The sequence below is a fragment of the Sminthopsis crassicaudata genome, chromosome 4 (assembly GCF_048593235.1).
Source record: "Sminthopsis crassicaudata isolate SCR6 chromosome 4, ASM4859323v1, whole genome shotgun sequence".
In the NCBI taxonomy this organism is placed as follows: domain Eukaryota; kingdom Metazoa; phylum Chordata; class Mammalia; order Dasyuromorphia; family Dasyuridae; genus Sminthopsis; species Sminthopsis crassicaudata.
This window is the reverse complement of record NC_133620.1, coordinates 180769028-180775027: the sequence shown is the minus strand read 5'-3', so window position 1 is coordinate 180775027 and position 6000 is coordinate 180769028. Positions and strand designations below refer to the sequence as shown.

The window sequence follows — 6000 nt, the reverse complement described above, 5'->3', positions numbered from 1 at the left end:
TGACTTCTCCAAACTCTCTTGCCAAGCTTCCCTTTCCTTTTCCCATTTCTCTTCTAGCTCTCTTGTGAGAGCCTTTTTGATTTCCTCTATCAGAGTCTTGTGTATTGAGGAGCAGATCATATCCCCCTTAGGTGATTCCTCTGGAGACAGTCTTCTTTTAGTCTCCTTAGGGTTTGAAGTCTGCTCTCTATCCATACAGAAGCTGTCAATGGTTAGAGCCCTTTTAAATTTTTTGTTCATTTTGTCAGAGTGGAATCAAAGAAAACAAATTGACAAGAGAAACAATTGGTCTGTTTCTGGTGGGAGATGGGGCTGGATGGTGTTACTGGACTTACTCTACAGACTGCTGGATACAGCAGTGAGGCACTAACAGGACAAAGATTGCTGCACTGCATCGGTGCTCTGAGGCTCTAAGAAAGGTCTGAGTCACTCTGAGTGGGGGTGAGGGTGGCCAGGTCCCAAGAGACTCTAGCTTTCCGGTGTTTTATTCTTTACCTCTGGTGTTTACACCTTCTCTGCTGATCCTGGCTTGCTGCCAAGATGGAATATCCACACTTGTGTAAAGTGGTGCTGCAGAAATGGCAGAGATCCCACCCCTCCCCCTCTGGTCTGAGCAGAGTGAGCTGCCTGCCTCTCTCTTGCTGCTTGCCCTTAGCCTGTGCCTAGTCTGTTCTTCCCCTCCTCCAAGCAAAAACAGACCTTTTCTGGCGAATTTCAAAGATATCTTCTGTTGGTAATTATTTGTGTGTATTTTTCCGGTCAAGCATTAATTCCGAGGCTTGTCATGAAGTAAATTCTGAGAGAAAAGGCGGAGCTCAAGCATCTGTGTGCCTCCTCTCTGCCATCTTGGCCAGAAGTTGATTCAAAAGCATATTGTTGGAAGTTATAGTATACAATTTCTATTTACAGTATGATACCAGATAGCATCATGTCATTTGGGGAGCAATACTAGAATAGTGTGCGTTTTTTCTCCAGTCCTTTTTACATATAAGGATCTGAGATAAAAAGGATTAAGTGACTTACTTAGGGTCACAGATCTAATAATAATTATTCTCAGGAATCCTCTTTTAGGTCTTTTCAGGGACAATATCATTTGCACCTTTGAGCTTCAAATCTTCTTTAATGGCTGAGATAGTTTTGTGCTTTTATGACTTCCATCTTTAAGACAGAAGATGGGACAAACCAACCCCATTTTAACACATTGAATAAAAAGAATCTGGGAAAACATGAAAGGAGATGCTAAGTCTCTATCGTGTTCCAGTCTTCAAATTGTTACTATAAAGACTGCAAGGATTTCCCCTTTGATAAGCTCAAAGAAAATCCATTTTGTTTGAGCTGAGTTATCCCACTACCAGTAGGAGAATTTCGTTACTTTTTATCATCTACTTATAATTTCCTCTGTTTTCCTTCTCTAATTCATGACTTGCATAAATGGCTTTCTTTGCTATTTTCTATGTCTTTTCCTTATGGAAATGGTATTTGATAAGAATAGGTAAAGCCTGGAATATAGACTTTGGGGTCCTCCTTTCCCTTCAAAATGACATCTGACTAGATGAAACTCAATAATATCCCCTATATTAATGATATTTAAGGGATCAGACAATAATAATTCCAGTCTGGTATTTCTTCTCCATCTTAGGAGAGAAGAGTTACTGCATAATCTTTTCCTTTTCACAAGGAAAAGAAAAAGACTCATGTGGAGAAGAGTGAAGGAGAAGAGGTTACATATGCCTACTATACCTCCTTTTGAGCAACACATAGTACTTCCCTTTACATCATATGTACATTTCTACACAGCCCTTTCCTTAAACTTAAATTCTGCATTTTTTAAAAAAAATCTGGATTGTGCCTATACTTCGCCATGTGATTCTCCATATTATATTCTTAAAATTTTTGTGAAATATTTTAAGTGGTTATAATTTTGATGGTGTGGGAACTACAACTTCCTGATCCAAGACTATAATTTATTTAATTGTCAATAAAGATTCAGTATATCAGTTGCTCATGGATAGGCCAAGCTAATACAATAAAAATGATAATTTTACCAATCTTGGCATAGTTGTTCAGTTACACACCAATCAAACTGTTAAAAATTATTTTATCGACCTAGAAAAATAATAAATTGCATCTGGAAGAAAAATAGTTAAGAATATCAAGAGAATTAATTTTAAAAAATACAAAGGATGGTGGCATAATATTTCTAGACTTTAAACTATATTATAAACAGCAGTCTTCAAAACCATTTGTTATTGGCAAAGACATAGAATAGTTTATCAATGGAATAAATTGGATACACATGACACATTAATCAATGACCTCAGTAATCTAGTATTTGATAAACCTCCAAACTCTAGTGTCTTGGATAAGAACTCATTGTTTCACAGAAATTGCTGGGGAAACAGGAAAATAATATGTCAGAAACTCAGCATAGACCTTTCACAACTCATGTGAAAATAAGTTCATAATTTGGGTATAAAGGGTGATATAAGCAAATTAGAAAAATAAGGATAATTTGCATATCAAATCTCTGGAGAATGGAGGAATTAATGTCTTAGGGCCCGCTAAGGCTCCTTGATTACAGAAAAGTGAGGCCTATTCTGACCAGCAGAAACTCAAGGCCTAATAATGCGGAGATCCTGAATAATGATGAGACAGGGAGCAGACATAGTACAAAACTCCATTTATTCCAGTTTGTACCAGCAGTCTTAAAGCCTTAGTTATATCATCATAGCAAGAGCTCTCTAAGCCAATCATAATAAACTACCAGGGACTGTCATGCCCATCTCACACCCATCTCAGACATGCCACATAGTCAACAGGGGTGAGGCTCCTACCTCCCAGCACCATCTCCTTCAACCCTTACAGCAAGGCCCTCAATTTATCTGAATCATGTTCCATGAGGTTGTCCAAAAATACTTGAGGGTTGGCAACCCCCTACATTTATGACTAAAGAAGAATTAGAGAACATTATGAAATTCAAAATGGACAACTTTTATTTCATTAAATTAAAAATGGTTTGCACACACAAAACTGACAGAAACAAGATTAAATGGGAAGTATAATGCTGGGGAAAATATTTACAACCTATGTTTCTGATAAAGATCTTTCTAAACTATATAATGAACCATGTCAAATTTATCAGAATACAAATCATTCTCCAATTGATAAATGGTCAAATGATATGAACATATAATTTTCAGATGATGGAATTAAGTCACATAAAAATGCCTAAATCTCTATTAATTAGAAAAATTAAAATTCAAACAATTCTGTGATACTACCTTACACTTCTTAGTTAGACTAAGATGACAGGAAAAAAGTAAGGATAAATGTTGTCAGGAATGTGGAAAAATTTCAACCATTCTGGAGGGCAATTTAGAGTTATGCCAAAGGGACTTTAAAACTGTTTATATCCTTTGATCCAGCAGTGCCACTACTAGATCTGTAACCCCCCAAAAAAACATAAAGGAGGGAAAAAGACCCACGTGTGCAAAAAACATTTGTAGTAGCTCTTTTTGTGGTGGTAAAGAATTGGAAAATGAATAGATGTCCATCAATTAGGGAATGACTGATTAAATTGTGGTATATGAAGGTAATGTAATATTATTGTTATATAAAAATGATGAACAAGCTGAATTTTGAAAAGTCTGGATTTACAGATGCTGAGCAAAACAAGCAGAACCAGGAATACATTAATGGTACACAATGTGCAAAAGTGTGTGATGATCAACTATGAAAGACTTCTCAGTGCTTCAGTGATTCAAATTAATCCAAATAAACTTTGGATGGAAAAATGCCATCTGCATCTGGAAAAAGAATTATGGAGATTGTATGTAAATCAATCCATGCTATATTCACTTCTTGTTTCTCTTTTTTGTCTCTCCTGTGTTTTTTACCTTTTATTCTGTTTTTTTTTTTCCTCTCCCAACATGATTCATAAAAAATGTGTATTTTAAGAAGTTAGTATAAATATATTAGTGGAAAAAGCAAACCAATTATTAAAGAAAAAAATAAAGACTCACTGTAAATTATTTAACAAGATATTAATTAATGTCTAGTATAGATGTCCAGAAGTACTTGGGAAGAGAGGTAGGGGAGAAAGAGAAAAGTAAATGAGTTAACTGAAGGATTTTTAAAGTAGTCAACTCATGGGATAATAAGTACCTGTACAAGGTAATTGACAGTGAAAATGAAGTAAAAGTAAGAAACATCATACAAATAGGACTAATTGTATAAGAGAAAACAAAGAAGTATTTGTTATCCCTCTGAGTATAAGAATAGAAAACAGGCTCCACATGGATAGAATTATAATCTTTATGGATATTTCTTATTTTCATATAACTCTTCCTAATGTCTTCCAAGAGTTCTTGAATCTCATAGTCAAATATTTATTGATTTCAAATAAATTTTCTTATGGACCTCAACCTAAGGGGGGCAATAATCATGTTGTTTTCCTTCCAAACTGGCCACTTTCATAAATTTGCCTTATTTGTATAAAGGATCTCATACTTTTGCCCCCTTTGTATGAATCTTGCGTGATATTCAGTCAATTGGTAAATCTACTTCTAATTCTTTCTCTCTGCCTCCTCTATCTACAAAAAAGAAAACCATAACAAATAAATAAAAAACACCACTTTCCTTCAGACTTTGTTCAAACACATAGCTGCCACATGGATTTATGTCCTCATAATTTCTCTTTTCACTTATTTTTGATCTCCTAGTTAGTCACTCAGCTTCAAGTCTCTATCTTCAATCTTTCCTCCCTATAGCTGCCAAAAAGAATTTTTATAAAATGTCAGCCTACTTTACTCCATTATTAAGTAAACTCTAGTGGCTCCCAATTACCTCTAGAATCAAACATAAACATTTATATTTGGCATTTAAAGGTCCTTAAATTTGACCTCAACCTATATTTTTAGCCTTATTGCTATATCCATGATTTCCCTCCTCATAATCTGTTTTCTAAGTAAGCTTACTTTCTTGCTTTCCTTCACACATAGAACTCCATCCTATGACTTTGAAATGTTTGCTTTGTTTTAGATTTTTGGTTTGGTTTTGTTTTTCTCATGTCAGGAATATACTCCCTCTTCACCCATTAGATTCTGTAATGTCTTTCAAATCCCATGTCCCTTCCACATGAAGTCATTCATTATGTGCTAAATTGGTCTTCAGTTCAGAGGGAAAATGATGATTTATTCCCCAAAATAAACTGTTCTTTAAAAAAGAAAAAAAGATCACATACATTATTTCATATATTCTCTGATTCTAAAAAAGAATACTCAAAAAAGGCTTTGAAATTATTTTGAAAGTGTATTTGTTTATATAGGTATTCTCTTTTGGTAAAATATAGCTTTTTGAGGGCATGAAATATTTCATTTTTTTGTATCTCTAGCACAAAATTGGCTTAGAGTTAGTACTTTAGTAAGTGCTTATTTATTGGCTGATTGGTTGGTTAGTTGAAAAAGGAGTCCTCTTTTGTGAAGGATGCTTATCATTGAGAAGCAGGGAAATAGTAATCCAGAGATATGGAGAGAAATTGGAAAGTAAATACTTGAAGAGGAGGGTAGGCATCCTTATGTTTGTACACTATATTTGAAAACAAGATGAAAAAGTAGTCCACATTTATAAATATATCAGGCTAAGAGAAAGGAAGAACTTCAATTAAAAATAATAAAATTAATAAATAAACCTAAAAATACTGGCAGTTCTTAGTTGTTGTGGCAGTTCAATGTCATCTAAAATTTCAGTGTTGCCATGAGAGTTGATGTGACATACCAACCAACCTTTGTATATCTTCTTCCCCTTTCTTTCAGCTAAGATCTTCTTTGTAGGTCTTGTCTGAAAAAAGGAAGCTAGATTTGGGACCTTACCAGTTATTAAATCTCAATGTATCTCATAACGTTATCTGAAGGTGGAAGGCTGTGTTTAGTACATTTAATTCTCACTAACAAAACATCAGGCAATTGCTTTTTGTTTGCTTGATTTTTATATTTTTATATT

The 6000-nt window shown here is 34.5% G+C and overlaps 1 pseudogene; it reads left to right on the top strand.

Annotated features, from left to right (window-relative positions):
• Window positions 1-306: 306 nt before the first annotated feature.
• LOC141540675 (TBC1 domain family member 1-like) overlaps window positions 307-6000 on the top strand; it is a 71849-nt pseudogene continuing 66155 nt past the window's right edge.